The sequence below is a fragment of the Dermacentor albipictus genome, chromosome 6, assembly GCF_038994185.2.
Source record: "Dermacentor albipictus isolate Rhodes 1998 colony chromosome 6, USDA_Dalb.pri_finalv2, whole genome shotgun sequence".
Classification (NCBI taxonomy): Eukaryota; Metazoa; Arthropoda; class Arachnida; order Ixodida; family Ixodidae; genus Dermacentor; species Dermacentor albipictus.
Genome location: NC_091826.1, coordinates 86242766 through 86267639, shown reverse-complemented (window position 1 = coordinate 86267639; position 24874 = coordinate 86242766). Strand labels below are relative to the sequence as shown.

General features: G+C 46.1%; 1 protein-coding gene across 4 annotated transcripts in view; it reads left to right on the top strand.

Annotated features, from left to right (window-relative positions):
- Positions 1–24874, top strand: part of LOC139061264 (uncharacterized) — a 49428-nt gene that overhangs the window by 6256 nt on the left and 18298 nt on the right. The window contains exon 1 of one of the 4 annotated variants that reach the window (XM_070540984.1): positions 15719–15752. The exons of the other annotated variants lie outside the window; for them this stretch is intronic. The gene's annotated coding sequence lies outside the window, so the exon portion shown is untranslated. Of the gene's footprint in view, positions 1–15718; positions 15753–24874 lie in introns of those variants that run through there. 4 annotated transcript variants of the gene reach the window in all.

The following is a 24874-nucleotide window of genomic DNA, read 5'->3' as shown; positions in this document are numbered from 1 at the left end:
GGGAAATCAGGGATGACAATCCAGAGAGTTTGAAAAACGAAAAGCTCTTACAAACACCATTGGGAAGTGCGTTAGAACCGAGCCATTCAGTGACGACAACGTGACAGAAGTAGTAAGCACATTTAGAAATATCGAAGGCTGCCCACGGGGACCGACACAAAGCGCACTTAACAGTAATGTTGAATTCCAAAGGCGGAGTCGGAGCTGCCGATGAACTCCGCGAGCCAGCACTCGACTCTGGCGTAGAGCAACACCTCCAGATCCGCGAGTGGAACACAACATGAGCCGCCAGAGCAAGGCGGAAGTGGAACTTCTATCGCCGAGTTACCCAGGATGCCTTGCGTGTTGTCATTTCCTTCCGCTGTTTGCTCCCAGCACCGCCGCACCCGTCACTTGTCTTTTCAGCGCTGTTCACCTGTCGTTTTTTCAAATGTACGGAATGGATGTCTCACCAAGCGTGCAGCAGCTTTTGCTTCCTCGCGAGTCGTGACCAGTGGCGCCTCGCAGCAGACAAACGTGGCAAAGGAAATACGTCACGCAGAGTTCCGGTCCACTCCGCCGATTTGGACGGGGCATCTTTTTCTGCTCCACGGAGTGGCTCCCGCTCGGAATCCACTCCGACTCTCTCATTGGAACACCTTACTCCCTCCCTCACTCTGTCATTGAAACAAACTTGCTCCGAAACGAGCAGAAAAACTTGCTCCGACTCCGCCATTGGAATTAAACATAAGTGAAGCCCGTAAGCCACCAACCCCCTCCCCCTGGCTATGCCACTGCGCTTACTCAGCCTGCCAACGGTCCGTACAAGGTTACCGCATTAAAAATGTATTGCGCTAAAGTTAGAATGTGCAACTTGAAGTGCGATGTTCGGCGTTTGTCGGATGACGACACGACATGATGGTTCGCAGCCCTGAGCGGGATAATAATTCAGGCTTATATTAGGCAATATGCCATCTTCCCGAAAACAATAAGCTCGCCGCAACGTCAGAAGTGGCGGCATCATGTGAACGTATTGAGGCAACATTTGCATCGCCGTCCCGCACCCATCTCCACGCTGCATGTGGCCTTCCAGTGAAACATGGTGGCGAATGTGGTTGAAGCGTGTTGCGGCGCGATGCGGTTTTTCCGAAGTGTTGCCCGCCGCCTATTTCGCCTAAAAGGAGAAACGCCCCTGAAATTCTCAAGTATCAAGCTTGGGATTCCCTTGTAAGGTGCTGAAGTGTATAATTATGTTACTCTCGAAGTGTGGAACGTGCCAAAACGACGTTACTCTGACGTTTCTATACAAAAGAAAATTTGCAGACGTCATGTAGTAGGTAGTAAGACTAAGTGGAGCGGTGTGACTCCGCGCATTTACTTGGCCTGCCCTTTCTTCAGGCAGCTGTGGCGATTAGAGAAAAGTGGGAGCCCGTGTATCGTGACGTCATCATGCATCGTCTTCCTGGGTACTGAAACCAAGACTCGTTCGTAGAAACAACTATTACTACAGAGAACGCTCACTCTTGCCAGCATTTTCTGAATGGTTTAGAGGGTTCGGACATTCGCTTGCCGAAAAGAAAGACTCGTTACAATTGCATATAAGTACTGCTTTACAAATCATAATAGGCGGGTTATCTAGAAGGTTAATATAAGCAGAATATGATTTATTTATTTATTTATTTATTTATTTATTTATTTATTTACTTACTTACTTACTTACTTACTTACTTACTTACTTACTTACTTACTTACTTACTTACTTACTTACTTACTTACTTACTTACTTACTTACTTACTTACTTATTCTTCCCATACATTCAATAGCCGACGCATTATAGAGGAGAGTGGGAAATACGAAATCCCCACATTAATAAATGCGCTGCAAACAAGAACATATGTTAAAAAGGGACATGTTTGCATATTTATATGATGGGATAAAAAACTGAAATTGCTACATATGTTGTGCTTAATGACAAGAATTAATAACAGAAGCGTGAATCAAAGATTCAGGAAACTATAACGCTAAGTAGCAAGGCAAGTTTCTTCCACTTTTTTGTTGCTTTCAAGAAAGAGAAAAAGAGCGACATTGGAGAAATGGCGCACGTTCACCGCAAGGGAGGGAAATATATCATAAATAACGTAATTTTTTTTATACAGTGGCATTGAAAAAAAAAAAGGAAGCAGAGCTTTCACGGATAAAGTGCCGTCGGATATGAATGCAGTACTGGTGGGAAGGTGGTTCTATTAGTTGGACATATATTAAATAAATTATTAAAATAATTATCTGTTTCGCAAGGACGCTACCGGAGCTTATCGTAACGATCAATACGGAAAGAGTAATGTGTTAGATTTTGAATGATTAATTAAGCATAGATTTGATGATAATAAATTGAGTGCTATAACCAAACTGAACACCTTTCTTTGGAGAAATAAGGAAGATAAAGATAAGCTTGCTTTCATAGATGTAGCAATGGTCATAAGGGTTGCAGTCAAAACGAATAAAATGCTTGCAGTTGTTCCGAGCTGTTTCGAAAACGTGTAGGTTAGCATAATTATGCTCTCGAATGCAGGCAATGCATTGTAGTTTAGGACGGACCAACGTTTTATCGACTCGTCTTAGTGACAAGTGAGCATTACTCAGCATTACTCACATTTCGGCATCAATATCATAGCATACAGTTAGCATTAGGCGGTAATATATATACATAATTCCTTCAATTCATTGTCCAAATGAGCTTCATAACAAGTGATGTGAAGACTTCATTTGAGGATAACATTGCTTAGTAAGTGTGACGGCGCAGGAATGATTTGACCGGTTGCATTCACGTGTTTGCAATTGTTAAGGTTTAAATTCATTAGGTATCTATTGCATCAAAAAGTTACAGTGTTTAGGTGAGATCGATCAGTACATATGTCCAAATTATTGAAAACGTCTGTTTGACCTAAGCACCACCCGCCGCGGTTGCTCAGTGGCTATGGTGTTAGGCTGCTGACACGAGGTCGCGGGATCGAATCCCGGCCACGGCGGCCGCATTTCGATGGGGGCGAAATGCGAAAACACCCATGTACTTAGATTTAGGTGCACGTTAAAGAACCCCAGGTGGTCGAAATTTCCGGAGTCCTCCACTACGGCGTGCCTCATTATCAGAAAGTGGTTTTGGCACGTAAAACCCCATAATTTTTTAACCTAAGCACCAAAATTAATTAAGTTAAGATCTGGGATTTCAAAGCCACTGCTAAGTCCCATGCTATGCTATGTGACAAAGCCACTGCTAAGTACCGTGCTAAGCCACTATGGCAGCATGGCGGGTAATTACGTACTCATCAGCATAGAAGTACATAGCCAGGTGAGCGCGTGCGCTTGTGTGTGCGTGTCTGTCTATGTGTGTTTTGCAAAGTGACACCTACTACCATATCGATACAAAAAAACTGCCTCTGGATATCTATCTAGCTTTCGCACGAAAAGTTTCTCTGTTGTATAAAGTACTAGTTGCAGAAAAATAGCTAGCTGTATGTAGCTTATCCATTACTATAATCTCGGCAGAAAATGGGTGCACTGCGTTGTAGCGAGACTGAATGCAAAAACAAAAGATAAAGGGTTTGACGTGCCAAAACCACGATCTGATTATAAATCACGCTCTATTGAGAGACTCCGGAAATTTGAACTTGATTTCATTAACGCACACCTAAATCTAAGTACACGGGTGTTTTCGCATTTCGCCCCCTTCGAAATGCGGCCGTCGTGGCCGGGATTCGATCCCACGACCTCGTGCCCAACACCGTAGCCACTGAGCAACCACGGGGGGTACTGAATGCGATAAAGATGAGGAAATAGATGAACTCACGTGACGACCACAGGCGGCTACTTCAATGGTCAGCGCAATAAACCTTTTGATTTCCTTACGGGTTCTTGTAGCGCGTAATGTGCAGAATGGGCCTTGCAAACCAGTGCCCCCTTGATTAATCCTAGTCCGTGCGTAAGCAGTTCGGCATATTCCTCCCTAGCGATCATAGCAAACTCATCAGCAGGTGGTGGCTTGCCGTCGTTGACGTCCAAGCTAAGGATAGGAGTTTCGGCAAATTGATGTCCCTCCAGCATAAGTTTGGTCCGGAGCATCTGCGCACCACCAGCGTCGCATTGACGGTCTTCCTAACGTAGGGGACAGGAATTATCAACTATCCTTTCCCTGGTAGTTTCCTGAGTAAACAACGTAGCTGCAACGACGACTTTTCGAGCACGGGCCATCTTAGTCTTGCCACTGGCGACCCTCTCTCCACTTGCATACTGACGGGCCATCCTTTCCACTGTAACGTTACCAGGCCTACCAACGACTCGCTCAGGTCACACACCGTGGTTCCTGAGTGGCTTTGGCACTACGCTGATTATCACGAGGTTGCGGGGTCAGATCATGGCTACGGAGGCCGCATTTCGATGAGGGTGAAATACAAAAGCACCAATTTACCGTGCATAGGGTGCACGTTAAAGAACTCCACGTGGTCAAAATTAATCCGTAGTCCCCCATTACTGCGTGCCTCATAATCGAATCCTGGTTTTGGCAAGCAAATCTACCAAATATAAGTTTTAACTCTGGCAGCTATAACAAGAACTGTCCGTAGTCTTTGCTCTCCAAGGAGACTCAGATTTCAGGAGTATTCTATCGTTGGGATGTAGAAATCCTGCCGCTTACATCAGGACGCCGAATGCTTGTGTCGTCATCCCGTCGATTCTCCTGACAATGACGAACGGGATAGTGACACTTGCCTTCTGATCATTTCTTACCTTCGCGACATCGCTACTGAGCAGCGAAAGGACGGCTATCTCTGGTCGAGCGTTGAGCGTTTGACATCAAGACAATCAGATCGTTCAGCCAGAATGTTTGTGCTCCATGACGACATTCTTTACCGACGCAACATCAGCGCTGATGAACCAGATATACTGCTAGTTCTCCCTCGTCATCTCCCTGCTGCTGTTCTTGCTGAGCTCCATGATGCACCCACTGCCGGACACCTTGGCACGTCCCGCAATTACGACAGAGTTTGACGTCGCTTCTTCTCGCCACGCCTTTACCGCTCTGTGTCACATTACGTTGCCGCTTGCGAACCCTGCCAGCTTCAAAAGAGGCCACGTACGCAGGCTGCTGGCCACCTTCATCCAATCGATGTTCCCACGGAACCTTTCTTCCGTGTTGGCATGGGCCTTCTTCGCCCCTTCTCCACATCGATAAACGTGAACAAATAGATAGCCGTTACAACAGACTATGCTACCCGCTATGCTATTACACGTACCCTGCGCACTAGCTGTGCTACAGAGGTAGCGGGCTTTTTACTCCAAGATGTGATTCTTTACCATGGGGTGCCAAGACAGCTGCTGGCAGATCGTGGCCGCTACTTCCTGTCCCATGTTGTCCAAGACATACTTCGTTCCTGCTCCACCGAACACAAGCTCGCAGCCGCATATCGTCCACAAACGAACGGAATGACTGAACGACTAAATCGCACCCTTACAGAGATGTTGTCTATGCACGTTTCAGCAGACAATCATGCTTGGGACAGCATTTTGCCCTACGGGACATTTGCATACAATTTATCACGTCAGGACACCACCGGTTTCTCTCCTCTATACGTCTTGTTTGGTCGCCACCCCACTCTGCCCTTTGACACCCTCCTACCTTCGGTGTTGCGACACACCGCGGAATACGCTCATGACGACCTTGATAGGGCTCGTATGGCTCGCCAGATTGCCAATGACCGACTTGCAGGGGCTCAAGCATCACAAAGACTTGCTACGACAGTAGCCACCGGAACCTTGACTTCTCTCCCCGAAATCTCGTTCTTCTGCTGACTGCAATTCGCCACGTCGGCCTGAGCGAAAAATTGCTGCCACGCTATAGCAGGTCGCACCGGGAATTACGAAGATTGTCACATAAACTACGAAATCGTCACTGTTGCATACACGCCATCGTCATCCCAGCTTAAGCGGGACACGTCGTACACGTGTCCCGCTTAATGCCATACTGTTCATTTAGTTCCCTATCATTCTAACAAGCGCCGGTACGACGCTCCAACCACCGGGGGTTATGCTACGGCATGTCTGGACAGGACCGTGTGCGCAAGAGGGAGACGAAGAGGAAGTGGTAGGCTGTCAACTAGCGCTGTAACTTTGCCTGTAAGAGCCTGCGCGTCTACCACTAAGTTTTTTCCTATGTATATAGTTATACATTCGTTTGTGCGTCGAGCTTCCTCTTCATAAAAATCTCTTTAAATTCAACTATACTGGTAAACGCTTATTCTTAAATGATTCCGAAAATTACATGTTTGGTTTTTTCATCATTTCATTGCATTCGATTTGAGAAACCTAAACATCTATTCTATGGGTTCATGGAATGAAACATTTGACAGAAGTTCTGGGCCCTATGTGCATGCACTACTACCATGGTTGTTTCAGACAGTTTACAATATCATCAATATAGATAAGAAACAAAGTTGGCCTTTTGTGAGACCATTGATGAAAACAAGTCATGATCTGCTCAACGAGATAAGCATCATCACCGTAAAAGACAAGTTGTTGCCATCAACACGGATAAATTTTATTCGAGACTGACACGTAATTCTATGCGTATACCACGCGAGGTCTGGAACTGCCCTGACGCCATGGCCTTGAATGGGCCCCTCACCTGGCCTGGCCATCTTGAACCAAGAAGCGCAGAGCATACAATGCGCGGCAACGATCGTGTATGCAAAGAATTCCCCTACGCCCCGCGGAAAGGTCTAAAATTTCAGCCCAAACGCCGTTTTCTCTTCTCCTCGCGGCTGCTGCGCTCCAAGCGGGACGGTGACGTACTCGCGTCCCTGCGCCTACGTACTCGGGTCCGCAGTGTGACGTCGCTCGTGGTGGCACGTGAATTCGAGAATTATTCAAGGCAACATCTGTTATCTGTGCGATCTGTTGCTTGAATTGGCGAATCGAAGTTTAGAGAAATAATAAAACACAAAAACGGAATGTGTGCGTGTTTTTGTTTTTATTTTACTTCGCACCGAAGCAAGAGAGATGTGCTTCCGCTTCGTCTGCTTGTTTGCGTAGTCGTGCACTCACGTGCGCAAGTACCGAAACTATGCCATTTTCTACCATGTTTCAGCGCGTGGTCTTGCTCTGCGATCCGCTTGTTCTGCCTCAGTAGTCGTGTAGCACTGAATTGTACCGCTAGTCATGTTTCCTTGTGCACAGTGCGCAAAATCGTGCACTGCGCGGAACCAGACAATCACAACAGCTACTGCGCAGCGTCACAAAAAAAAAAAAAGCGAGGCGAAAAGACATGAAGGTGGGGCCGGTGACGTATGTGTCACGCGATCCTCGAGGTCCTGTATAGGAGAACGCAGGGACGGAATTTCGTTTACGGAGGCTAGACGGTGCGAGTGGAGAGAGTGTCTCGCTATGCAGTGGAGCTCGCCTCCTGAAATCATGGGTTCATGGCACTGAAATCTTTTTAGTCTCGGCTATTAATGAGCCGATGTGAGTGAGTGAAACAACTTTATTCGGTCCACTATAGACGCAAGCAAACAACGTCACCTGGCTAGACCCACTCGGGGACCATCAGGTGAAACCTGACGGCCCTCTCGCGAGCCCTCTGTGAAAATTTCTTGCGACAGAACGCTCCCTATAGAGGACACGTAACAACTTTGAGCGTATAACCAAAGTTTGCTATGGGCCTTGGTGAGGAGCCCTTTAATAACTATCTTTATTAGCCATATAGTATCATAAATACCCGCTGTGGTTTCTCAGTGGCTATGGTGTTAGGCTGCTGAGCACGAGGTCGCGGGATCGAATCCCGGCCACGGCGGCCGCATTTCGATGGGGGCGAAATGCGAAAACACCCGTGTACTTAGATTTAGGTGTACGTTAATGAACCCGTGGCCGGGCTGCTGACCTCGTGCTCAGCATCCCAACACCACAGCCACTGAGCAACCACGGTGGGTTATTTAGGAGAAGATATTAGTATCTAGCGATGGAATATTTGTACCTTCCGTACTGGAACCAGCGTGGCACAAACACAACCAGTGCAGTTTTCCATGCGAGCCAGGGAACTGTAGCGAGAACAAGCGCGTGTACAGCACGAACCAGTGCGCCCCAGCGTCATAGTAATGAAACCAGCTTGTCCTCCAGTGTGACCCATTTCTTATCTAGTGTTCCCACTGGTGTCCCAGTGACTCCCAGCGTACCCAGTGCGACCCAGTGTCAAAAAACGCGCTGGTTTCACACTGGAAGTCACTGGAAGACGCAGGTTTTTGCAACAGGGATAGGACACGTAAAAAGATCGTTGTGATGCTTCGAGGATCGGTACACAAAATAATATTGCTTTGACGTGAAATAACACATGTAGCAAGGCATAGCTAACACATATAGGAGGCGATATTAGCAAGGTGGCAAATGATGGCTTGACTGACGTTACCTAGGATTGGTAGAAACTGTGCGACGCGTGCATCTAACTTTCTGGTGAGCACACGCAAATGAATAAAAGTACTAATTTATAATTTTAAGCAATGAAAATTTCGTAGCATCAGTCTCCGTCTTTATTGGAGAATTCTTGTATACTGAGTCGAAATTAGAATTACACTTTTGACATCAACAACGGCTGCCGATCTTGCAGCCATGCGTGCAGCACTTCAATTCTTTACCCCAGGATGGCCAAACACTTTTCCACATCAACAAAAAGTAAAACAATTTGTTCGCCTTTATTTCTGGCCATCAAGAGTAAATTTTCAGGAAAATGAGCGACGAAGAAGCTGTAAGTTATTTAGTACAGCAATTATTTATTAATTTATTGGTCTATACTCAACAATCAAAGACCGATAATATTTTCCGGCATATGAATAACGCTACTGTAGGCTATCCGTCATGTTTCCCGTACTTGAACCGTAATTCTGTGGTGTAAAACAGCGTGGCATACATAATTCATTGGACATTACGGAGTTATCTCGGAAATGCCCCGGGAATGGTCTATATTCTGCGATTCTATATAAAGCTACCCTCCATTGGATGCTATCTGCATTACGTCGGGGAACCAACGAAGAACTTGTTGCGGAAAGAAGAGATGTTTGCAATAGGGCAGTTCAGAAACGGTATGACATCTTCTTTAAACGGCTGCCAACTTCAATGCGGTAACATTGGAAGAGGCCAAGCAGATGCAGCCGCTTTATGGGCTCATGACAATGGCGATTGCGATGCCATACGTACACGCCCAGATTCAAGGCTGTAAGTGAAGCCCTTCGAACACGAAATATTGATACGGCGAGACCACACCATGATAACACAGCACTACATTTCACACTGCAGCTTCAGCTGAATCCTTCACTTGGGCCTTTTTATCGTCCTTTCTTGCCTTATCCGCAAATGTATGAAACCCGTAACAAAAATCCTACTGTCTATCCTCCACTCCACTCGCCACACATTTCTCTTTCTCCTCTTCTCCTTCGCTCTGAGCTGAGTCTAAATGATTACTACATCAGGTTGACCTCTTTGTGTCTTCTCCCTCATTCTTGGGGGTCCGACCCTGATCACGTGGCAGCTAAAGAAAACCAACCTATTCAGTTACGATTTCTTTTTTCTAAGTCACTGAGACGCGCCTGGTTTTTCAGTGTTTCTCGACAACACACTATCCACCTGTCAAGAGAAAGTATACTGCATCAAAAAAAAATAATAATAATAATTCAACTGAGTTAGGAAACACCGCCAGAATAGGCGTCAGACGGAATACCTTCGAAACGAGCCACCTATGCTGTAACCATGCTAGCCGCGCATATTTAAGCTTTTACAATGTACTGTAGCTATTACGTGCATCCTGCCACATCTCCCCATGAATACCTTCATTGATGCCGTAGCTCCAGGCATCCGCATTGACTTAGTATAATGCAGAAATCAAAGAGCCCTCTCTTTTGTTTCTTAAACCTTTCTTTATCTTATGATCAGTCTTTTGCGAAGCAAAGTTAATCCATTATTCGATCAATTATTCAGTCAATCAATCAATATGGTCACCCTTAGCCGATGACGCGCATGACCCATAATGCACATTTCCGCAGTTGCAGTGCTCGACGAGAAGGGCGTGTTTTACGAAAAAAAAATGCAGCGCCAATAGGCGCTCTACGCTTGTTGCCAGATATTCCAAATGCTTTGGAGAGCTCAGAAATAATGTATCTCTAATACTGACGATGTGACAGCCCTGTGGGCTGGGGACACCCTGTCGCAGACATGAAAGAGCCTAGGCCATCTGATGTTGTAGCACTCCAGGCATACCTCTCCCCATTTTCTCTCTCGCCGCTCCACGCGCTCGTTCTCTGTGGCACCGAGCGAAGAAGGAGAAGCCCACCCACCGTGTCGCTGAATTGAATCGCTCCACTGAGTCCTCAAAAGCCGCCCGTGCCACGCGCCACTAATAGCCCTCACCATGCAGCTTTCATGCAGCTCGCCTGTCCCCACCTACTCCGCACCGGCTACAAAAGCCAGAAACAACGAGCGCCGGAGCGTAAACTCCTCGCGCTATCTCCCCAAAAGGCCGCGCAATCACCGAGCTATCCGCCGCACTTCATTAATCGGCTCTTTGCGACAGCGCAGCAGGTGCCCGAAAAATGGCGCAGCCTGTCCGGGCGGGATCCGCGGTCCCCCGGATTCCTCGATATGCCGCAGAGTATACGTAACTTCAGGGCGGGACGAGGTCCTGCGCGTTCTCGACGCAAAGCAATTAAGAAGGGCGCGCGCGCGTGCGCTCGGACCACCGCGACTGCCAGTCGCTCTCGACGTGGGCGTTTTACCCCTGTGCGGGGGCCATTCGAAGCACGCTACGCGAAGCCAGTGCTTCGTTTTGCCGAGGAAACTGCGCACACTCCACTGTCTCTCAGCGCACGTGCCTTTTTTTCTCTTTCGCTGGCGCCGTCTTAATGCACGCGCAGCGATCACCACCCGCTGGCAATCGCATCGTCCACCTCGTCATCTGCCAAGACCGCGGACCACCGGGACGCGCCCGCGTCGATGGTGGCCCGCGCGCTATCTCTCCTCCGACTGTTTGCACGGGCCGAGGTCGATGCGCCGAATCGCATCGCCGTTGATGAGGCTGCGACGCCGTCTGTCCGAATACCGGACGCTGGACACTGCGGTAGGTAAACGCGCGAGCGGTAATCAAGTCTAGCTGTCACTGCTGGGCCGCGACCGTGTTATTCGTTGCCACACGCGACGAAATGTCCTGCTATCCATAACAGCAGTGCGCCTGTTCGGAAAGTCTTACAAGCGATGTTTTGCACTTCCAGTGGAGGGCATCCAGGAACTGAACAGCGTTAATATATAACAGAGTATACGTGAAACGACGTTCTTCACGTAGTGCGTGTCAGTCGACGATTTCCCTCGGTATTACCGAATGGCTGCAACAAAGCAGGAGCGCTTTATTCTTGCGGCAGCTTGAGAATGTTCCATAACGTTTAAAGCTTGGAAGTGGCGTTTTGCTTTGTGCAGCTCTACAAATTCGCAATAAGCGCTCTATAATGTCAAGAGAACATTCGCAACAATAGACGTTTAGACACTGAAAGGCACAGTATCGGTCTCAGGAAAGATGGGAGATAAGACGATGTCTCCCTTAGTACACAGATGCATAAGTTTAATTTAATTCCACCGCTCTATATATGGCCATCCTGGCTACTAGCGCCTACTTTTTTTTTATATTCCCGCAACATGCATGGTAACTTATCTGGCTTATGATGGGTAGTATCCAGCGCCACAGCTCTCAGCTTCTCGTAGTCTCCGATATGCTCCCCTTCCCTACTCACGACTTCCGTGGAAGGCCGTTATCAAATGTCTTGAACTTGCAGTGGATTACAGCTGTTAATGTTGCGCTACGTCACAAAGCAGCTCGGTGGCGTCTTGTACGCAACAAGAAATGATCAACCCCTCGATACGATGAGGAAAAATAAACTAACGTTAGAGCAAAAGCAGGCATAAGAAAATGCATAAAAGCATGGGCCTTTTCAACCTAAAAAATTTTAACTCCATCCCTCTTTTTTTAGGCCATTTGTTTGCCTTTCCTAGATATTCACTACAAAGACTCCATATAGTTTATAATACAAGAATTGCATACACTACTAACCGGTCGCCTTGTTCCATGACGAGTAACAAAGCAGCCCACGGAAAACACAAACCTTACAAGCACTATTTCTGCACGTCTAGAATACAGGGGCAATGATCAACGTGCATTGTAACAAATGTTAACAATGACACATGTAAATTTGCCTTAAGTACCATGCTTTCAGAGCGCGTTAAAGAACACCGCGCGGTCGAAATTAATCTCCAGCCCTCGAATATATCGTCTTCTATAGTACCAGTGTTGCCTAGAGGCATAAAAAAGTTTGGATCAATCATATACCAGAAATCAAATAAACAATCGATTATACGCGAGTAAAAGTGAATAGCTAAGTGGTTGATGTCCAAAAACAAGAAAGGGGCTGGCAGATGGAATGGCACACTGTGGTATAAACTTTTTTAAAAACAGGGTTGAAGTACCTCAGACAGGCTGGCCAACGTTTCGATAGGTGGACCTATCTTCGTCAAAGGCGGCCTCGTCATCCTCGGCGTGTTAGTTTTAAAGGGTTAGTGCAGTGACGTCACGTGCGGGTGTTGTCGCTGGCGGCTGGTTTTAAAGAGAGAGATTACAAGAGGGAACAGGCGCTGCCGTCCGACGTCTGTGAGCCTCATTCTCAAGACGAAGGGACAAGAGCGTGAGAGTGGGCACGCGGGGAGGAAAGAAAAGAAATAGAAGCAGAAAAAAGGGGAAAAGAAGGGGAAAAAAAAGCAGGGGGGTGCCAGGGCCGTACCAAGACACAACAAAGGGGGGGGGGGTGAAAGAAAAAGAAAGAGAAAAATGAAATCTTTAAGAAATACGGGGGCTTGGGAGCGTGTTGGGGATGCGAAGGGTTAGGAGGTAATCCGGGGGAGTCGTTGGCGGCATGTTTTTGAGGCATTAGAGCGGCCGGTCAAGCAATAGGTCGAGTAATTTTGAAATAGTTAAGGTGGCGACGGGGAGTCTGCGGTGCAATGGTGGGTTGACTGAAAGGCAGCGGCATGGTCTTTCAAGGGGCACTGCCCCACGCGCTTAACGTAGGTGTCGTTACGGCGGCATCCAGAAGGCGATGGTTGAGGCTTAAACTTAAATCTGAAACTCTCATATCATCAACCAATACACAAAACACATTAGGCCACCAGCCAACTTTAATTCTTAACCTCACCTACTCTTTCATTTCGGAGGAAAAAGGGGGAGAGGGGGAGAGAGGAGGAAGGGAAAAAGAAAAAAAAATTTCCTGCCTACTACTCAATTTAATGTACTCTTTCAGGATTTTACGTCTATACCAAGTGTACTACGATCCCCTTCTTCCATGTACACTTGCCCGCGCCCGCTTCTGCACGCGTCGCCCTCCTGTTTGCTATACCGATTTCGCCCCCCCCCTTCCCCCTTACCCCTTTTTTAGTCCTTTTTTTTGAAACCCCCTCGACAACACATTCCGAAGTCAATATGCCTTCTTCGGCGCCTCAACCATCGCCTTCTGGATGCCGCCGTAACGACACCTACGTTAAGCGCGTGGGGCAGTGCCCCTTGAAAGACCATGCCGCTGCCTTTCAGTCAACCCACCATTGCACCGCAGACTCCCCGTCGCCACCTTAACTATTTCAAAATTACTCGACCTATTGCTTGACCGGCCGCTCTAATGCCTCAAAAACATGCCGCCAACGACTCCCCCGGATTACCTCCTAACCCTTCGCATCCCCAACACGCTCCCAAGCCCCCGTATTTCTTAAAGATTTCATTTTTCTCTTTCTTTTTCTTTCACCCCCCCCCCTTTGTTGTGTCTTGGTACGGCCCTGGCACCCCCCTGCTTTTTTTTCCCCTTCTTTTCCCCTTTTTTCTGCTTCTATTTCTTTTCTTTCCTCCCCGCGTGCCCACTCTCACGCTCTTGTCCCTTCGTCTTGAGAATGAGGCTCACAGACGTCGGACGGCAGCGCCTGTTCCCTCTTGTAATCTCTCTCTTTAAAACCAGCCGCCAGCGACAACACCCGCACGTGACGTCACTGCACTAACCCTTTAAAACTAACACACCGAGGATGACGAGGCCGCCTTTGACGAAGATAGGTCCACCTATCGAAACGTTGGCCAGCCTGTCTGAGGTACTTCAACCCTGTTTTTAAAAAAGTTTATACCTAAGTGGTTGATAGTTACTTGCGTGGTTGATATTGTCAGGTAGAAGTGACGGTGAAGGAAGTAGTAAAACTGTGTGTGACGAAACTAGCGTTTTATTGGGCGAACCTGTGCCCTCAAGGTAGGCTACACTCAAAGGACAACGATAGCGGCGGACACAGTCATGGATCACCGAAAATCTGATCTGCCCGTCAAGCGCGTCGGCTTTTATACATGAGTCATCCAAGTTTCCATATTAATCACTGGTGCCCGCGTGCCTTCCAGAAAGCACTATACACAATTCGCATGGGGTATACAACTAGATTACACAAGCTTTGGTTACAATAGACGACACATCGAACCATGGATAACATTCCGGTACGCTCCTATCATGCAGGCGCGTCTTGCCCTGAGCGATAACTTCATGTCGTTAGTGGGTGAAGTGCGGTCCCACAGAAAAGGATATATAAGTAAACTTGTCAATATATTTGAACAGCACAATAATATGGGTGAAATGTATTTTCAGAAAACGACGGTTTCGTCATTATTTCAAGCATACCAGTTTCATATCAGCTGCGTCGCGCTACAAGTTCAGTATTGTGACAAATCTATCGAAATTTAATTAATCCAATTCCGAAACAATGCAAGGCCTGTCCAGTAATGATTGACATACATAAAAACGGAACCTCTAGGAAGTAGCAAAACAATGCAAAAGAAAAATAAGTCAAACTTTCTAAGTACAAGAAAGCAAAAGAGAAACAATGTCAGTGAAGCCATGACACAACTGCTGCCACAAACTTACTATGCGTCTCTTGTCTAGGTCTTAGCATGCACCGTTTCTGTACCTTGGAACAAGATCACCGTGTGCCGAACCGAAATCAACCACTGGCTCCAATATATACTACCATTTCGCGGCTTGCGCTACGGCGTATTTACCTACTCCATGCGGAAATCAAAAGCACTGCAACAACGTAAATATTGCTCTGACAACGCAGAACTACATACACTGTAGGGGCGGTGATATTACTTAAGTGGTTTTCCTTCAAGCGGCCGTCGGTAAACTATCATCGCTGTCTCCATAAACTTACAATATTTCTTTGTCTATTTCACATACCTGCGTTGCTCATAACGGCACGTTATCGAGTCGGCGAGCCAGCAGATTGCTTGCTGTTGTATTAGGCTGTATAGTTTTGTTGTTGGGCTCTCAGTGTCTTATGTATACGTGTGTTGCTTGCTGGTGATGTGTAAACAAATGCAGGTCCTAAACAACAGAGCATGATTGTGCCAGTACTTGACATGTATATAGTACTGCCACGGTGGAGATCACACACAGACGAATACGTGCCTAGCTCCAAACGATAAAGGAGGGAAAGAAAAGCTCCAGCTTTCTCGCTGGGGAGAAGTTAACGTCTTCGTGGGCGATACGTTTTCTGCCAAATGGAAAGCTCACTTCTGTTCACTGTTTGCAGATTTGTACCTAGTGAAGCAACCTTTAAGGACCCAAGCGAAAGATCACTTGGCAGCCAATTTATTGTGCTAGGCTTCGCCGACAACGCAGCTGGGCCTTGAGTACGTACATACGTTACTTCAGAAAGCATTCAACGATCGCATAGACACCGTGAATATCACGTAAATAAATATTATATCATTATAATCAAATTCAGCAATGATAAAGACGAAGAATGAATTTGTCATGCGCATACAAGCTAACGGCTGTGTAGTTTTGCTGTTGGGCTCTCGGTGTCTTAAGTATACTTGTGTTGCTTGCTGGTTATGTGGAAACAAACGCCGGATCCCACCTGCAAGAAACCACAGGTAGCAGAAGTTAATCCGCAGTCCCCCATTATGGCATGCATCATAATCATATCGTGGTTTTTGCACTAAAATCCCAGTATTTAATTTATTACTCTTCATGAACTGCTGAAATACGGGGTGAATATTGTACCTCGGTCGCTGTTGTGACATTTAATGTAATCCTTGGCAACAAATCCCGACAATTCTAAATAGTTTCCACTTGGCTGTGAAGTGACTGCGAAAGGGTCCTCCTTTTCCTAGCTAGCTATTTTCAATCGTCATTACCAGTATACGTTGGCTGATGCGAATCAGTCCGGTGCAACTTAGATTAAGCAATAGGCTTTTTCTGGCTGTCGCCTCCTTTATTCGTTCACCAGCTTACCAACTTTTCGGAGACTTTGACGAAACAGAAGTCAAATGGCAACATGAAAAGCCAGGTCTCGGTGGCCAAACTGTGATTTCAACGGCTCTTTTGAATCTTACAGTAGTAGCTTGCGACCGGCATCAATCAGTGACTGAGAGTAGAAGGCAATGTCATATCATATCAATGTTATATCATGTTTAGAAGTTGCTCACAAACACAGTAAGACAAAGGTCATCCACATAAGTTTACTAAAGCTACACTAAAACTGAAAGACAACTCAGAAATACAGCAGCACAAAATCCAGTCACATAAGCGCTCTAATGCCAACACAAAATCTATTCACGTAAGTGCACTAATGTCAACACAATGTCTGGTAACATTACCACATTAAAGTGAGGGCATGACGACAGAAAATACTGAGTTCGAACGAAGGCGCATGAATCCATGCATTGAGTGAGCTAAAGTCGGGCCAAATGAAACACGGAGTGATAAATTATCGACTCGAGAGTTCCTGAGAACATCGCTCGCGTCCAGAAATCTTTCGAGCGCCATTACCCATATTTGTCTTTGCAATGAATATGTTGATCATGGACATCAGATATTGTTGAGGCCGAAGGGCCTCTCGAGTACCATTAAAGCACGTGTTAAACGTTGTCTTCGTGTGTCGTGTCGCGGACATTCTGGCAGATGTTCTATATTTGAAATCGTGCAGCCACAAATGGATTGTGGACTATCAACTCTTTAAATTTTATGCAGAAAGAGTTTTTCTTATACGCGGTACCGAGCTGCAGACGGTGAATCAGCATTTCATAGTTTCTGGTTGTATTCAATATAGACGGCATTTAAACTTGGAGCGAATTGGGTCCATGTAAAATAAATCTGAATATTCTGAATTCTGATCGAACAATATTGGTCTGCAACCACGGGCCGAGTTCGGTCTTAGCATGGGCTGCGATTCCCCTCGTGTTAGAGGAAGTTCATATATGGCATTATTATCAAGAGCCTGTCCAGCTTCCTCGTCTGCTGCACCATTCCCACGGATATTATAGCGGTCAGGTATTTATTAGGACATTATCGTGCGATTCTTCTCACTTGCATTTGTGAGTTTCTTTAGTGTCCAGTAAACCAATGCCATGTATTGCGAATTGCTGTTGTCACCATGAAGTGACGACAAAGCTGCTATAACCACGGTATCAAAAGTACATCTAGTATAACGCTAGTTGTTGTGCCAGTATCATAAAGAAGTCTCGTTTGCAAATAATTCCTTCAACTGAAAGTTCAATTTTCGGGATGACGAGTCACCATAGAGGGCAGGAGGTATCTGAGATCCAAACTTCATTATGCGATAGTAGATTTTGGCCACAGGGCCTCCATGCTAGCGTCTCTAACAGGGTCTCAACTACTAATTAGCGCCTCCAATAAAGTTTACTTCTCGCTCTTTCTTGTTCGCCTGAATCACCGTATTGTTGTAGGCCCGGTGTCTCTCAATAAGTGCAATTGCTAGTGAGTGCCTTTTGTGCTCAAGGGCGAAAGAAGTGCCGACAGGTTTCAACCACCCTCATGATAGCAAATGAAGGACAAGGTGCCTCTTCAGTTACTCGGGAACTCGAGGTTGCTCGAGGAATGCCTCAGCATACTTCAAGGCTCCTAGGTATTAGTCGTTAAGTCTCTCTTCAGATTAACGGGAAATCCCATGCAGAACCGGTTCAAATTCCAGTGTTCTTTATATACCTTTCGCAAATCTGAAATAAGCGATCACAAGCATGTCATTGCGAAGATCTCGCAGGCTTCGTCTAAGTCCGCACACAGCCACCCAAAGAATTGTTTCCACTTCGATGTGGGTGACATTGTAAGGCATTGTAAGGTGACCGCGAGTCTTATTTGCGAAAATTCTATAAAGCTGGTCTTTCGTCTGAGTGTTACAGTTCATTGATGCCTTTTACTTGTATAAACAATATCACTCCGAGTTTTATTTTCTCCACATTTCACAGAAACAATGAAATATCAAACCTTAACAAACAAGAAAACTATTTAGCAAACAAGAAAACACGCATACTAGTTAACTGACGGCATCGGTTTCATGACAGAAGATAGGCAAACAGATTGTCGGAGCAGTGAGAAATCTCGACAAAGAAATTAAGAAAAAGAAGAAACCATCCAATCGTAGCTTCTTTGCAGCAGTAGGATGAATTGTTAGAAACAGAGCCAAAGCAGCTTGAAAAATTTGCAAGAAAAGTGGCAAAGACCAGATCGGCATTCCGAACTTAATGGACTGTGGCGTAAAAGCAAGGCGAACCTGAAAAATCGTGTCGTTTCAATAGTTCCTTCTTGTGTTGGCACCTCTTCACATTGGCGAACCACTCTGAGACTTGAGTCCATTTGCGAACATGCGCGTTGTGTATATAGTTCTTAGTACGAACCTGCCGGAAAGTGCTTTACGCAATAAATCTGTTGGTGCTTCCCATGACATCCCTGCATGTGTCCTGCAGACGTACTCTGAGGGGGTTGCGCACTACTTTGCATTTATATATTTATCGCACATGTTAACAACAGTTTGCATACTCTGGGAAAAGTAGCTGACGCATATCGACCCACACGACGAGGGCCACAAATTTACTCGCGTACTATAGGCCGATTTCGCCAACTTTTGGGTTTTACAGGCATTCTAGCATTGTATTTAGAGCTAATAATGAGATACTTGAATGAAAGATGCTTTACGGAAACTCGAAATTACCTTAAGTACTGTCATCCTTGTGTGACAAAACAAATTTTATGATGATTTCTCTTCTCTGGACCTGAGCGTGCGCACAGACTGTTCTCATATAAAAAAATATTCCCGTGTATACTGTTCAACTTTCGCTACTGATGGATAAATAATCTTGTCTCACTATTCATCCTTTATCAGCCTGAATGAGTGAACTCCCCATAAACGCCACATGGCCAACCAGCATCAGCTCCACACCAGAGACGATTTATGAATCTTTCCCTAAGCCTCATGCGCTTCTTATTACCGAAAGGCTATTGTGCAAGATATTTAAAGCAAAAGCAAAGCGAGACAGTGCGCAGCTTACTGCGCGGTTTACGTAGTGATCCAGAATGAGCCTGACGTGTAGTATAGCGAAGCTTTCATTGTGGACCGGACTTTTCTGACCATGGCTGCAAGGTGCTGCAGCTGTCTTGCCGAGTATCTGACAAAAAAAAAAAAACATTCAAGCACGTGCCCGATGATGACCGACCTTCAAACCGTAGCTTGATGCTCTATTAAGCCATAACCGCCTTCTTTTTTTTTATTGCTTGTAAAGCACGATAATATTGTCACGTGGTCGTGACGTCAAGGAACACAGTAGCAATACTGTGAACGACAAAACTAACTTTTATTGGGCGAACCTGTGCCCACAAAACAGGCTACACTTATAGCACAACGATAGCGGCAAACACGCTCGGCGATCGTCGAAAATCTGATCAGCGGGTCAAGCGCGTCGGCTTTTATACAGCAATCATCGAATATTCCAGATTAAACGTTGGGACTCGCATGCCTTCTAAAATGTTCTACACCATTCGTGTCAAACGATGAAATCAGATAACACAAGGTTCGGCGACAACAGACAGCGGATAGAAGCATCGATTACTTTCCAGAAACTTCGGATACATGCAGGCGCGTTCCGCGCTGTGCGATAACATTTGTTACGCGGCAAAACTTGTCGCCCGATAAAGACAACTACACGTGTCAATATTTCACAAAGCAAGCGTCCGAGCATGCACTACTTGCATGCAGAAGATGATGTTTACATCAAAACCGCTTGCAGTTTCACCGATTCATCCAGCAACGCCCCCCAGTCGGGTGACCACTACCGCGCGTGTGCTTGTATTCTGCCAATGCTAACTAGCTTTGCGAGAGGATCGACGAGTGTGATCACGTCACGCGGCATGAGTGCGCGACAGCTCAGGACCGCGCGCCCTTTTCCTTTTCGCCAGAGGTGCAAGATTGAAATGTTAAAAATTTAGAGCATTTGTATTACCGGCTTCGCGAAAGCTTTGCTTCAAATAGATTCTGGGATGTGCGTTGAATCTCCATAATTTTTTTGCTTGCCTTTCACATAGCACCCAAAGGTTTTGTGCGAAATGGAATCTGTGCCTGAACGTAGTCCAGTGTTCGTACATACTTTCTCGTAAGCGGTCTGCAATGAAATCAACTTACTGCTTAATATAATGGACCACTTATAGATGTCTCGGCGCTACTTTGGTCTACATTTCTGAGAGAATCTAATCGGGGTAAGAGATGTCGAGCGCATCGTACCCACTGCTATTAACAAGCAGAATTGTCTTAAGCGTTATGGTCATAAAGAACCACCAAGTGCTGAAACGCTGCTTTGTTCTCTATTTCTGTAATATTCGTTTCGTGGGATCCTCAAACCTAACCGCCTCTTAAGAGTAGGTTAGCGTTCGTGCAGAGCCTAAGTTCCTGCTCCCGATCACTGGCACATCTGATAAACTAACTTTTCCTAGTATTCTGCTTGGCGCCTACTCAAAGATGTTCAAATGGGCAAATTTTCAAAGCTTCAAAACGATATAGAAATATGGACGAGAGATATTCAAATAAGTGTTTTCTAGCGGCACGCACGACGTACGATGTTGGGAAAAAAAGCACACGAAAGAAACACTGAAATTAGGAGCGTGGCAGCATCCTCGCGGCTTCCCAATCCGCACAGTCATTGTCAGTAATGTTCTTCCTTCGATACGCTTTGACCGTGCAAGACGGTCAGCTGACACACCTCCCTCTGCCTCTGTATCTGTGCGTCTCGACGCCGGTTAAATGGTGCTCGCACCTGCATAGCTAAGACGTATTTACCAGATTCGGCCTTCTTCACAATAAAACAACGTCTTCGGGAAACGAGCGCATCAATAACTTGTTCCGTTTTATTTGGCCCTTTCCCTGGGTTGGCGATCTTCGTTTCCTCTTCGGATATATTCATGTATACATAGATACACGATGTTCTAGCAGCCACTTTCAAAAATCTTTAAAAGTTGCCTGTGGCAGATATTACAATTGTAATTCATGAACTTATCTACTCGAAGCGGCGGACGACACTTCCACAAAAAATTGAGATCCAAAATCGACTAATTAATAAAAATTCACTAATTAAGTTCTTAACTAATTATATTATGGCCCATATTGCAATTTACAGATTCTAGCCGAGGAGTTCGTAAGACGGATCCATTTGGAACGAATTTCCAAGATGACACCAGTTTCGAGATATGAATTGCAGAACTTTGCGGAGGAATGCATTGGCGTTCCGGTTAATTTGTTAACAAAGCGTCGTTTCATGCAATGAAGCCCACAAGTGCTTCAGTGCATGAAACATGATCCCCCGAACAGTGCCTTTATACCTCGTGCTCTTCCTCCTCCTCCTCTTCCACAAACCGTCGTTCCAACCACCATTACATATACCACTGCAGTGTTAAGTCTAGTGGGCATACATAAATACCTAAAAAAAGTCTCATTATCGGGCTTTGCGTGCACAAACCACAGTCTGGTTATCAGGCACGCCGTAGTGAGGAATCGCGGAATAATTTGGACTACCTGAGGTCCTTCAACGCGCACTCAAACCATGGGTGCGCGTTTCACATTTCGTCCCCATCGAAATACGGACGCCGGTGCCGTTATTCGGCCCCGCAACCTCGTGCTTAGCAGCGCAACACCATATAGCCACTAAGCAACCACGGCGGTACATAAATACCCAAGAAAGTGGTCGTGAATGCGTAATGCGAAGGCACGGATTTATTTCCCACCTGCGGCCAGTTGTTTTTGCGTCCACTTTCATCTGATATCACATTAAATTCTGGGTTTTTACGCACGGAAATGAAGGTATAATTAAGAGGCACGCCATTGTGGGGAACTCCACATTAATTTTGACAGCCCGGGATTCTTTAATATGCACCCAATGCATGGCAGAAAGGCATCCTTGCATATTCTGTGCCACTGTTCTCGCTTTGATAGCCAACGTGAGACTCTCCAGTGTGCCTTGAATAGACTGGATGACAGGCCGTTTACAGAAGCAAAGATCTTGAAGCCTGGTCTCACAGTTCATTAGCCCAGAAAGCAGTTCGAACGCATCTTCACTACCTGAAGGCAACAGACTTGAGTGCCAGACTATACACATCCTACACCTAACTTAGTGCTTGTGAAAGTGCGGTGTAGACTCATGTTTTCTCTCTCTCTCTTTCACTCCCCATTCCCCTCGCCACGTGTCGGGCAGCAAACTGGACTTAGTCTGGTTAACGTCCCTGCCATTCTCTCTCTCTCCCCCTTGCATTTCCCCGTCATGGAAACGCGGCCGCCGCCACCGGGATTCGATTCCGCACCCCCGGGCGCAGCACAACTATACATAGCCACTACGACACCACGGCGGGGTCACTTTCGTTTTCATTTACTTATGATTTCTGCATTTCAAATAAATAAACAAGTAATTTCCCCTATTCCCCTAATCCTTTCCTCGTTGTCCTTGCCAGTCGGCTTTATGTGTTTCGCTAAGTAGACATTACTTCACTACTGCTCAACTTTGATTTCGCAATTGCGATATTTGCCATAAAGTGAATAATGAGAATTCTTAATTAGCCGAACCTCTTGACAATGCGATTTGTGACGCAAATAATCCCGCCTGTTCAGATTATCCAGCTCAACAAGCCGAAATACGGGTTAAGTGCAGGTGATGTTTAATAAGATCATTTCTAAAAAAAATGGAAAGAAAGAAGCCCACAAGGCACCCATCTTCGCGCCATGCAATCTCATGGTCTGCATTTTCGCTATCGTACAAAACGTGTACGCCAAAACTTCCGAGCTTGGTGCCGTTTATAGGTCAGTACACATTGGGCGGTCCGTTAAAGGGCGTGTAAAAAAGCGCCCCCTGTCACCCGCGACGCTCCGTCCAACCTCCTCATTAGCGGCAGCGAAGCGCGAAGTCGGTCAGCAGCTGTTGCCGCACTTTCGCCGCACATGACGGCAATAGCGGGACCATAACTGGGAGCGAACCAGGAGTTGGGGCAGGGGCAGGGGGGGGGGGGATGGCAGTGAGGGGCGGCGAAGAAGGGGCTCAGTGGTTCCGTGCACCATTGCTCCACCTGCCGTTTTTCCCACACTTTAGAGTACACCTGCGGGCTAGCGTCATGCCCAGCCAGCCAGCGCAGACGGCCTGCTCATGGACTCTATATGCTTTAACGGTGGCAGATTGGAGGAGCCCTAACGGAGAAGACTGGAGAATTTGTAACGCTGGGGACATCTGTAATAAATAAGAGAAGAGAGAGAGAGAAAAGGATGATGCACCGTAGGAAGCAACGTAACAAAAAACGCCGCAGGTATACTACTGCTTGAAGACTATAGAAAAGCAATTATTGTGGCCCCTAGTAAGTGTGCGGGATAAGCTTTGTCTCGTACTGATACCGAATCAATATATGAACACATACATAAGGAACAAGACTGAGAGCATGTCTGCAGTAAGTGCCCACGACATTTTGTTTCTGCTTTTCGTTCTGTGGATTACAACATCTTGCGGTTAGCGAGTGGAGTTTTCCTTTCTTCGATTCCATCTTTTCGATAGATGCATCGTTTGAGATCGTAAGACCAAGAGCTTCCCGAGTTTTATTTAAGATGCGCTAATACATCGCCAAGTAGAGTGGCTTCCTTTCATAGCAGGCGCAAAAGTGCCAATCATGATGGAAAAATGTCTTCCCTATCGGGATAGCGATTGAAAGTGTCCCGTGTGACTGGAGTATAAAGAACTTCGCGTGGTCTTTCGGAAGTGATATGCAATTGGGATCTCTGCACTTGTTACACGGGCCCTCGAGCAAAAGTGTGACCGCATTTCTCGACTGTGGTTGGCCTTGTCGCGCGAGCTGCGGTAGGTAGTCGATTGACATCGGTAAATCGGATTCTGATCATGTTTAGTCGTGATCGAGAATATCCCGTGTGACCGCAGTATAAGCTGACAACTATCAGGTACATCTTAATGAATTTAGACAACAGTGATGTTGAATGGCGAAGATAGGCCGTAGCTGTGAATGCTGTCAGTGGTCTGTACAGATATCTAACAGTTAGCCATAATGAAGAATATTGTTTTCTTTTTGTAAAAACAAGTACGGCTCTTTCTTCCCACTCCATTTCTGTTTTCTTCTGTTTTCCGTTTCACACTTTTTTTGTAGTTTATCCAAAATTTTGCGTTCATGGTATTTTCCATCATCCCACAGACAAAATTTTAAAAAAGACACTGTTATGGCACAGTTGACGTTCTTATGCAAGTAACTTTTTGCCGTTTTGATCTCGCCTTGGGATATGCATGCTGGCGATTGCAAGCCCGTGACGCACCACGGCTAATAACCGGTAATTGGTCATCTCCAGGATAAAACCGGCATGGCGTTTTGAAAAATAAAGCGGAACTCTTTGGCACTATTCATGTTTTACAATGAATTAATTAGGGATCCGCGTTTTCGTGTGCGGAGCACACAGCTTCGTCATCAGATTAGGGAAAACCCGGCAACA